Source organism: Heterodontus francisci, unplaced genomic scaffold, assembly GCF_036365525.1.
Source record: "Heterodontus francisci isolate sHetFra1 unplaced genomic scaffold, sHetFra1.hap1 HAP1_SCAFFOLD_176, whole genome shotgun sequence".
NCBI lineage: Eukaryota > Metazoa > Chordata > Chondrichthyes > Heterodontiformes > Heterodontidae > Heterodontus > Heterodontus francisci.
Window position 1 is genome coordinate 2,356,801 of NW_027141945.1, and position 12,275 is coordinate 2,369,075.

The following is a 12,275-nucleotide window of genomic DNA, read 5'->3' on the forward strand; positions in this document are numbered from 1 at the left end:
GCCTGGGCCTGTATTTATTGCACATCCCTTATTGCCCTTGAACTGAGTGGCTTGTGAGGCCATTTAATAGTCCATCACATTGTTGTGGGTCTGGAGTCACATGTGGCCAGACCAGGTAAGGACAGCAGATCTCCTTCCCTAAAGGACATTAGTGAATCAGATGGGCTTTTCAAACAATCGACAATGGTTTCATGGTCACCATTAGAGTCGCTGTTTAATTCCAGAACTATTAATTGATTTCAAATTTCATTATGTGTCATGGTGGGATTCGAATCCACGTCCCCAGAGTGTTTACCTGGGTTTGCTGGATTTACAAGTGCAGTGACATTGCCACTACACCACTGCATCCACTAAATGTTGCTGGAAACATCCGTCCAGTCGCTAAAACGCCTGTCAACAATTACTCTTTCTTTCCTGTCACTGAGCTAATTTTGCATCCGCCTTGCTGCATTTCCCTGCATCTCCTGGGATTTTATTTTTAACAAGTCTGCTATGTGTGCCCTTGCCAAAAGCTTTGCTAAAATCCAAGTAGACCGCATCAACTACATTAACCTCATCTATCGTCCTTGTTACGTCATCAAATAATCATGCAAGTTAGTCAGACAGAATCTTGCCTTAACACATCTATGGTGATTATCCTTGATTAACCTGTGCCTTTCTAAGTGACAGTTTACCCTGTCTCTAAGAATAGATTACAATAATTTTCCCACTCTGAGGTTAGACTGGCTGTCCTGTATTTATTCGGTCTATCCTTCGCTCACTTTTTAAACAGTGGTACAATGTTAGCAGTTCTCCAATCCTCCATCACCACACCTGTATCCAGTGAGAACTGGAAAATCATGGACATACCTTTGGTTATTCCTTCTGTTGCTTCTTTTAACAACCTGGGGTACATTTCATCACGCCATGGTGATGTATCAACTTTCAATGAGGCTAATTCCATTAGTAATTCCTCTCTGCCTATGTTTATCACATCCAATAATTCACACTCCTCCTCCTTAACTACAATATCTGCACCGTTCCCCTCTTTTGTGAAGACAGTCACAAAGTATTCATTAAGAACCATGTCAGTAACTACTGTCCCTACACATAGGTTACCTTATCGGTCATTAATGGGCTCTACTCTCTCCTTAGTTGTCCTCTTAGCCTTAATGATTTGAAAGAAAAAACATACATGGGTTCATCTTGATTTTGCTTGCCAATATTTTTTTATGATTTCTCCTTGCTTTCGTAAATTCCTTTTTGAAATCAGCCTCCACTTTCTATACTCCTCTTGGTTTTCTGTTGTATTGAGTTATCGGTGTGGGACATAAACTTGCCCTTCCTGCTGTATCTTACCCTGTAGGCTCCTTGTCATCCATGGAGCTGGGGAATGAGACTGACTTGATTTATCTACAAAGCGCTGGAACGGACTCGATGAGTTGAAATGTCCCATTCTGCGCCAGAATTGACTAAGGCTCTATGACTCTATGACATGGGTATTCTATTACAACAGCTTTCCTATACTGGGAAGGTGTATAATGGACTGGACAGTATCACCCTGTTGAACCCCGTGATGTAAGTGAAATGTTTGATGCCCCAGAACATGGTTAACAAATGTCCTTCACAAACAGAGTAAATCAGTTCAGCCCCATTCACAATTCTGGAATAATTCACAATGTGGAAACATTTCTCCTGGTTTTCTCGGCATTGGACAGCAGCCAGGCTGTCACTGTGTCCCCACATCCATGTGGAAAGTCTTGTCGGGGTTAGGTGAGGTAAGACACGTTGCCTGGGCGACAGATTTCTTTAGTTGTTACTGTTTCTGTGCTCTCTTCAGTCCAAATGGGATAAACCTGGTCATCATCACCATTCGGTGGTTCATTAGGAGGAGTCACAGTCTCAGCAAATCGAGAGATGAGGGTCCGCTGATACCCCACCAGCCTGAGGATAGGACACAGGGCAGTCTTTGAGGTGGACAGGGGCAGACACTGGATGAGGGTCCACTGATACCCACCAGCCTGAGGATAGGACAAAGGGCAGTCTTTGAGGTGGACAGGGGTGGACACTGGATGAGGGGCAATTGATAATCCACCAGCCTGAGGATAGGTCAGAGGGCAGTCTTTGAGGTGGACAGGGGTAGACACTGGATGAGGCTCCACTGATACCCCACCAGCCTGAGCAGAGGATACAGAGCAGACTTTGAGGTGGACAGTGGTAGACACTGGATGAGGGGCAATTGATAATCCACCAGCCTGAGGATAGGACACAGGGCAGTCTTTGAGGTGGACAGGGGTAGACACTGGATGAGGGTCCACTGATACCCACCAGTATGAGGATAGGACACAGTGCAGTCCTTGACGTGGACAGGGGTAGACACTTGAATTGTGTCCACAGATACCCCACTAGCCTGAAGATAGGACACAGGGCAGTCTTTGAGGTGGACAGGGGTGGACAATGGATGAGGGTCCACTGATACCCACCAGCATGAGGATAGGACACAGTGCAGTCCTTGAGGTGGACAGGGGTAGACACTGGATGAGGGTCCACTGATACCCACCAGCCTGAGGATAGGACACTGGGCAGCCCTTGAGGTGGACAGGGGTAGACACTGGAATTTTGTCCACTGGTACTCCACCAGCCTGAGGGTAGGACACTGGGCAGTCTTTGAGGTGGACAAGGGTAGACACTGGATGAGGGTCCACTGATACCCCACCAGCCTGAGGATAGGACACCGGGCAGTCTTTGTGGTGGACAGGGGTAGACACTGGATGAGGGTCCACTGATACCCCACCAGCCTGAGGATAGGACACAGGGCAGTCTTTGTGGTGGACAGGGGTAGACACTGGATGGTCTCGACCTGATGTTGGTCTGGGCTGATGGTGGATGATCCAATCTGGACAACTGCAACGGTGACACGATCTTACATCAGCTGGGTCTTACGTGGATGGTCTTTTAGTCCAGCTCCCAAAGTAATTGCAGTAGTTCCTGTAAAAGGGTTAAATGTGTAGACACGGTCTGTGGTGATGAGGAGGAGATCATCGACATGTTAAGGCGAACAGGAAGACTGTGAAAATCTCAGATGGGCCCGGCCATACATTTGTGGAGAAAAGTGGGGTTAATGTGGAACCCCTTGTGACAGACATGTCCAGGGGTATCTCTGGTCCTCAGAAGTGAATGTGAATTTAATTTGTTTCTCTAGTTTTACTGGGATACTCCAATAACTATTAGAGATATCCAGGGTGGTGAAGTCAGCCCTGTTGCTGGGAATCCGGGAGAGTAGGGTGGGTGTCTCTCAGACAACCGGGTTCATACAGGGGCGACTGAGTTAAGTTTGTGGTGGTCAATAGACAGTCACCAGCTGCCATCCGGTTTTCTAACCGGCCAAATCGGGCAGTTAATAATGATTGTGTCTTTGTGAACTACACCCTGGTATAACAATGACCTGATAGTGTCTGGAATGTATGATATAATCTCAGCTCGGTATGAATACTGCTTCATGGAGCATGCAATGGTCAGTTAATTTCTTCAGGTCTGCTCATGTTTCCACAGTTATCTTTATGGGTTGTGAATACACTCAGTACCGACTCGAGAATCACCTGTACCTCAGGGTGATCAGAGGTGACTGGTTCCCACTCCTCTGATATTTTAATCATGAATATTGAGGTTACACTGGACACCAGAGTAGGGGTATGTTTTAATGTTCTACAATATACAAATATAGGGATAATCAATTACCGCTGATAACCTTTGAGCACATTACTGCCCAGTAGTCCCTGTCCATTATACAGGATCATAGAAAAGGGAGGCAGGACTTTGACATGAGCTCTGTTCGCTCTCCTACACCACTGTAAGATCTGATCTCGGTTCACAGTTTACCCAAAAGTAGGTCGAAGGGTCACAAGCAGTTTATTGCATGGAAACTATTGGAAAAACAAATTGGAGGGGCAGGAATAATGTCCACTTGGAGTGGCAGGGATTAATTAGAGATAGTCAGCAGTGCTCTGCCAGGGGGTAATCCTGTCTAACTAACTTGATTAATTTTTTTTGAGGCAATGACTTGATGTGCAGATGAGGGTAAAGCAGTTGATGTAGTCTACATGGACTTTTGTAAGGCTTTTGATAGGATCCTGCATGTGAGATTGGTTAAGAAGGAAAGAGCCCATGGGATCCAGGGCAGTTTGGCAAATTGCATCCAAAATTGGCTTAGTGGCAAAAGGCAGACGATGCTGGTCGAGGGTTGTTTTTGTGAGTGGAAGCCTGTGACCACTGGTGTACCACCGGGATCGGTGCTGGGACCATTACTGTTTGTAGTGTGCATTAATTATTTGGACGTGGATATAGGAGGTATGATCAGTAAGTTCGCAGATGACGCTACAATTGGTTGTGTTGTAATTCCTGAGGAGGAAAGCCTTAGATTACAGAATGATATAGCTGGGCTCGTAAGATGGGTGGCGCATTGGCAAATGGAATTTAATCCTGAGAAGTGTGAGGTGATCTCTTGTGGGAGGACTAACAAGGCAAGGAAATATACAATGGCTGGTAGGACCCTAGGAAGTACAGAGGGTCAGAGGGACCTTAGTTTACTTGTCCCGAGATAACGGAAGGCAGCAGCACAGGTAGATAAGGTAGTTAGGAAGGCATATGGAATACTTGCCTGTACTAGCTGAGGCATGGAATATAAGAGCAGGGAGGTTATGATGAAGCTGTATAAAACGCTATTTAGGCCACAACTGGAGTACTGTGTACAGTTCTGGTTGCCACACTATAGCAAGGATGTGATTGCATTGAGAGGGTGCAGAATAGATTCACCAGGATGTTGCCTGGGCTGGAGCATTTCAGCTATGAAGAGAGACTGAAAAGGCGAGGGTTATTTTCCTTAGAGCAGAGAAGGCTGAGGGTGTCGTGATTGAGGTATACAAAATTCTGAGGGGCATCGATAGGTTAGATAGGAAGAAACCTTCGTTTTCCTCTTAGCTGAGGGGTCATTAACCAGGGGATATTGATTTAAGGTAAGGGACAGGAGGTTTAGAGGGGATTTGAGGAAAATAATTGTCACCCGGAGGGTGGTTCGCTTCTGGAACCCACTGCCTGAAGAGGTAGTGGAGGCAGGAAACATTGCTACATTTAAGAAGTATCTAGTTGAGCACATGAAACGCCATAGCATACAAGGCTACAGGCCAAGTGCTGGAACTGGGATTAGAATAGTTAGGTGTTTGATGGCCAGAACAGGCATAGTAGGCCAAAGGGCCTGTTTCTCTGCTGTATTTCTCTACATCTGTATGACTCTATTGAGGAGTAACAGTTCAAATACAGCACAGCATCAGAATAAACATAGTAGACATACGACCTGTGGCAGGTGAGAAAGGCTTTCTGGCAATGGATTAGATGTTATAAGCTATTATTAAAGCAGGGCATGTAGAAAAATTCAAGGTGATCAGGCAGAGTCAACATGGCTTTGTGAAAGGGAAATGATGTTTAACCAATGTATTGGAGTTCTTTGAAGAAGTAACATGCAGTGTGGATAAAGGGGAACTGATGGATGCACTGGACATAGATTACCAGAAGGTATTTGATAAGGTACCACATCAAACGACATTGTGGAAAATAAAAACTCATGGTATAGAGGGGTAACATATTGGCATGGATAGAAGATTGGCTAGCTAACAGGAAACAGAGAGTAGGCATATCTGATTGGCAAGATGCTACGAGTGGTGTGCCACAGGGATTATTGCTGGGGCCTGAACTTTTTACAATTTATATAAATGACTTGGATGAATGGACCGAAGGTATGGTTGTAAAATTTGCCAATGACTCAAAGATAGGTAAGATGGTAAGTTCTGAAGAGGACATAAGGCCGCTACAAAGGGATATAGATAGGTTAAGTGTGTGAGCAAAGATATAACAAATGGAGTATAATGTGAGAAGAGGTGAAATTGTCCATTTTGGCTGGAAGACTTGTCTGTTAACTCGAGACTTGACTATTCTAATACACTCCTGGCTGCTCTCCCACATTCTACTCTCTGTAACCTTGTGGTCATCCAAAACTCTGCTGCCATCTTCTAATTTACACCAAATTCAATTCACCCAACATCCCTGTGCTCAGTGACCTACATTGGCTCTTGGTCCAGTCACACCTCAATTTTAATATTCTCACTCATGTGATCAAATCCCTCCATGTCCTCACCCCTCTGATTATCCCAATCCCTGACCATTTCCAATATTCGTGAATCTTGTTCATCTTAAAGTCTTTTTCGAATTCCCTTTTTAAAGTGAGTTTCTTTCTATCTGTCTCTCTCCCTGACCACACATTTAATCTCTCCAGCTCCACAGGGGCTGTGGAGGTTTGGATCCATAAAAAGGTGTGAGCTGCACGGCCGGTCACATCCAACACATTGTACAGGACACCCAGGCTGACCGGGGTGCTGGAGTGGGCGAAACATGTATGTGTCTGTCGCGTGAGGAGGGAATTGAATGTGAGGTCAATCAGCCATTCAGGCAGCTTTGATTTACGCCTTTGAAACTTGGTCCACTGACCACCTGTGTTAGTCATTCTCAGTTGAACACACATTCAGCAGCAGGAGGAACCCCTCTAGTGTTATTGAAAAGGACCAGGAATCCGACTTACAGGTGAGGGGCTTTTGACTTACTTCTGCTATTGTAAAGTTAGTGGAGGTGCTGTGGATGGTTTTCTGGAGGTTGTGTTGTGAGCTGCTGCACGCATTCAGGGAGGACAGAGGATTTGGTGACCCAACACTGGACGAGGAATGTGGACTGTAGTTACAGTGTCTCTGGGTCTGTAACATGAATAACAAATGGAGCAGAGGCTGCAGAGAGGGGAAGCTCTGTAAAGAGGGAGGAGGAGGGGGCTCTGCCCTACCCTCCCCGGGTTTTCCAAGAGGCACTTTTCCGACCTACACCTAACCCAGGAGCAGTGTGTCGGTGACTCTGATTCAATAAGGAGATGGTCACAGTGCTGTTTCACCTCCTGCAACACGACCTGGAGCCTCACACCAGGTGTGAGGACGAAGTTGTCAGTGGCTGTTCAGGTCACAGTTTTATTGAACTTCTATGTATCTGGATCTTTCCAGGCAGGATCAGGAGACATATCAAACATAGATTCATAGAGAGGAATGGAGTCATTCACAACACAGAAGGAGGCCATTCGCCCCCTCCATGCCAGATCTCTGTGGAACAATCCAGTCATTCCCACTCTTCCGCTCAATCCCCATATCTCTGCAAGTTCATTTCCTTCAGGTGTCCATCCAGTTTCCTTTTGAAATCATTGATTGTCTCGGCTTCCACCGCCCTCATGGGCAGTGAGTTCCAGCTCATTACCATCCACTGTGTAAAAAAGTTCTTCCTCATATTCCCCCTGTATCTCTTACCCGAAACCTTCCATCTGTGTCCCCTAGTCTGTGCTTCATCAGTTAATGGGAACAGTTTTTCCTTGTCTATCTTATCTAAACCTGTCAAAATCATGAGGGGTCTGGACAGAATAGGTGGGGCGAAACTGTTCCCACTTGTCAAAGGATCAAAAATGGATGGGCACAGATTTAATGTACTTGTTTAAAGAAAACAATGCGAACATGGGGAAAACATTTTTGTACAGGGAGTGGTTCGGTTCTGGATTGCACTGTCTGAGAGTGTGATGGAGGCAGGTTCACTTCAGGCATTGGAAAGGGAATTATACAGTGACCGGAAAAGGAATAATGTACAGGGTTATGGGAAATAGGCACTAAGTGAATTGCTCACTCAGTGAGCCGGTGCAGATATGATGGGCCGAATGGCCTCCTTTTGTGCTGCAATAAATCTGTGATTTTCTGTGATTCTGTCACAATCTTGCACACTTCTAGTAAATATTCCCGCAATCTCCTTTACTCCAGGGAGAACAAACCCAGTTTTTTCCAGACTAACCTTGTTGCTAAAATCCCCCATCCCTCTGGTAAATCTCCACTGCCCCCTCTCAATGACCCTCACATCCTTCCGAAAGTGTGGTGAACAGAACTGGTCACAATACCCCACTTGGGGCCTAACCAGAGCTGTATACATTTTAAGCATAACTTCCCTGCTTTTGAGCTCTATGCCTCTATTTATGAATCCCGAGGTCTCATATGCTTTGTCATCACTCTCTCAATATGTCCTGCCACCTTCAAAGATTTATACACAGCCACACACAGGTCCTTCTCTTCCTGCACACTCTGTGGAACTGTACCATTCTGTCTGCATCGCCTGACACTATCCCTTCTGCCAAAATTCATCACCTCACACTCCTGTGTATTAAATTCGATCTGCCACTTCTCTGCCCATTCTGCCAGCCTATCTGTGTTCTGTTTCAGACAGTTTGCATCATCCTCACTGTTTGCCTGTCCTCCAAATTTGGTATCATCGGCAAATTGTGAGACTCCACTCTGAATTCCAAGATCTAAGTCATTTATGTATAGCAAAAAAAAAAAGCAGAGGTCCTAGCACTGATCCTCGGGGAACACCCATTATCTACCATTCTCCAGTCTGAAAGACAAACATTTCACACATTTCTCTGTTTTCTGTCCTGAAGCCAATTTTTGATCCAAATTGGACACCGACCCTTCAATTTCATGAAGCTCAGTTTTGTTCACCAGCCTTTTATGTAGCACCTTATCAAACGCTTTTTAAAAAATCTTTATAAACAGCATCCACCACATTCCCTTCATCATTGTTATCTGATACATCATCAAACAATTCTATTAGATTAGTAAAGCATGATCTTCCTATTAAAAAAAATCCATGCTGACAATCCTTAATTAACTCAAACCTCTCTAAATGTGTGTTGATAGTCTATGTTGCTTTCCTATTCCTTCTGACAAAATGCATCACCTCACACTCCTCTTTATTAAATTCTACCTGCCACCTTTCTGTCCATTCTACTCGCCTATCTATATCATGTTGCAGGTGGTTTGTGATATCCTCCCTGTTTACCACACCTAAAAGATTGCAATCATCAGAAAAAATGTAAAGTCTACCCATTATTCCAAGATTCATGTCATTTATATGTAGCAAAAGAAAAGCACAGTGTTCCTCGCACTGACCATTGGGAAACATCACTGTCTACCATCCTCCAGTCTGAAAAACAACCATTTAACACATTTCTCTTTTCTCTGTCATTTGGACAATTTTTGATCCAATTGGATGCTATTCCTGAGCTTCAATTTTGTTAACTATGCTTTTGTGTGGTTGTTCATCAAATACTTTCATAAAATCCATATATACAACATCCACCGCATTCACTTCATCAACCTTCTCAGATCATCGAAATAAATTCAATTAGTTCATCAAGCATGATCAGCCTTTTAGAAATCCGTGCTGACAATCCTTAAATAACTCAAACCTCTCCAAGTGTGTGTTGATTTTTCCCATGATTATTGTTTCTAAAACCTTACTTACCACTGATGTTAAACTAACTGACCAGTAGTGACTAAACCTGTGTGTTGTCCATTGATAATTCTGGGAGGTAAGGGTGACCATCTATGTCATCATTTTCTCCCTCAGCAGGGAGAATCAGGATGAGATGTCCCGTGGCTTTTTCTGGATAGCGGGATTCCTGATGGTGTAGGTGTCTCTGCGGGGCCCCCATGACAACGGGGAGAAGTACAGGAACTGAAAGAATTCTCACTCCATTAATGTACAGTTGGTGTGTGTGCATGCCCAGTACATCATGCTGGTGAATGTCCACTATTCTGGCAGCAGCCACCATACCTTCATTCTGAAGCAGTCAGCCAGTCCCAACACTGCAGGACTCCATGCAGAACCAGAATGTGGCTCATCGGAGACAAATAAACCTTCTCTAGACACAGCTCATGTTTCTACATCCACAAACCAACACCATCACCAAACAACCGCACACAATTAACATGTGTATAATGTGAGCAATGGAGTCACCAGGAACATGGTTGAACAGACCATCGGTGTGATGAAGCAATGCTTCTGATGTCTGAACCGCTCGGGGGGAGCCCTCCAGTACACACTGGAGCAGGTGTCCAAGTTCATGGTGTTCTGCTGCACCCTTCATATCAACACCATCATGAGGACTCAGGCTTTGGCACCAGGGATCCGCAGGCTACCTCAGTAGGAGGAGGAGGAGGCAGGGAGGATATTTCCTGGATGATTTCAAACCGGAAAGGCTGTCGTAGAGACGCTGCTAAGATTCCAGTTCCCAGACGACAACTTCCCTTTCCAACCATGGATCCCCACTCTCCACCATTACACCCATCTGAGACGCCCCATCACAGCGTCCCCTTGGTCACCATCCTGCTATAAAACAATCAGAATTAATACATTACAGAAGGACCAATTCAGCCTTTCGAGTCTGCACTGGCTCTCTGAATGAACAATTCACCGAATGTCGTTCCCTGCATTCTCCCTGTAACCTGCACATTCGTCCTTCTCATATAACAGTCTATTCAGCTTCTATTGAACCTGCCTCCACCAGACACTCAGGCAGTGCATTCCAGACTCTAACCAATCACTGTGTGAAAAAATATTTTCCTCATGTCGTCTTTGCACCTTTAGGCCATTACTTTAAATCTGTGCCCTGACGTTCTTGATCTTTTCACGAGTAGGAAGATTCTCTCTATCTCCTCTGTCCAGACACCTCATGATCTTTGAAACCTCTAATAAATCACCTCTCAGCCTTCTCCAATGAAAACAGTCCTAACTTCTCCAATCTATCTTCATAACTGAAATTCCTCATCCTGGGAATCATTCTCGTGAATCTTTTCTGTACTCTCTTCAATGCCCTCATGTCTTTCCTCAAGTGTGGTGCCCAGAACTGGACGCAATACTCCAGCTGAGGCTGAACTAGTGTCTTATGCAAGTTCAATATAACATCCTTGCTCTTGTACTCTATGTCCCTGTTAATAAAGCCTCGGATATTATATGATTTATTAAATGCTCACTCAACCTGTCCTGACACCTTCAATGACTTATGCACATATACACCCAGGTCGATCTGCTCCTTCACCCCCTTTAGAATTGTACCCTTTATTTTACATTGTCTCTCCATTTTCTTCCTACCAAAATGAATCACTTCACGTTTCTCTGCCTTGAACTTCACCTGCCACCTGTCTGCCCATTCCAGCAAATTTTCAATCTCCTTTTGAAGTTCTTCACTATCCTCCTCACAGTTCACAATGCTTCCAGTTTCATATCATCTGTAAACTTTGAAATTGTTGCCTGTACACCAAGGTCTCGGTCATTAATATATATCAGGAAAAGAAAGGATCCGAACACTGATCCCTGGGGAACTCCACTACAAACCTTCCTCCAGCCTGAAACACATCTATTAACCATTAATCTTTGTTTCCTGTCACTCAGCCAATTTCGTGTCCATGTTGCAACCCCCGTCCCTTTTATTCCATGAGCTGCAAGTTTGCTCACAGGTCTGTTGTGTGGCACTGTGTTAAAATGTTTTTGCTCGCAGTGACTGGTTAAAAGTCTGGAATGCACTGCCTGAGTGTGGTGGAGGCAGGTTCCATTGAAACTGAATAGACTGTTACATGAAAATCCATGTTTACCACATCAACAGCATTACCCTCATCAACTCTCTCTGTTACCACTCAAAAAAACTCCAGCAATTTAGTTAAACATGATTTTCCCTTTTGAAATCCATGCTGGCTTGCTTAATTAACTCGCATTTGTCCATGTGATTATTGATTTTGTCCAAAATTATTTTTTCTAGAAGTTTTCCCACCACGGAAGTTAAACTGACTGACCTGTTGTTGCTGGGTTGATCTTTCCACACTTTTTTGAACAAGGGTGTAACGTTTACAATTCTCCAGTCCTCTGGCATCACCCCCAAGTCTAAGGAAGACTGAAAAATTATGTCCAGTGCCTCTGTGATTTCCACCCTCACTTCCCTCAGTATCCTTGCATGCATCTAATCAGTTCCTGGCACTTTATCCACTTTAAGTATAGACATCCTATCTAATACTTACTCTTTATCAATTTTAAACCCCTCTAGTGCAGCTATGAGGAAAGATTGGATAGGCTGTGCCTTGCCTCCTCTTTCAACATTGCCTGGGTTGCGTCTGAGAACCATTCAAAGTTTATGGCACAGAGAGAGACCACTTGGCCCATCGTGTCTATGCTGTATGAAAAACGATCCATCCATTCTGATCCTACCTTCCAGCATTTGATAGAGTACAGCACTTGAGGTGCCTATCCAGAAACCTTTTGAATGAGTTGTGGGTTTCTGCCTCAATTACCCTTTCGGACAGTGAGTTCCAGACTCCCACCACCCGCTGGGTGAAAAATAAAAT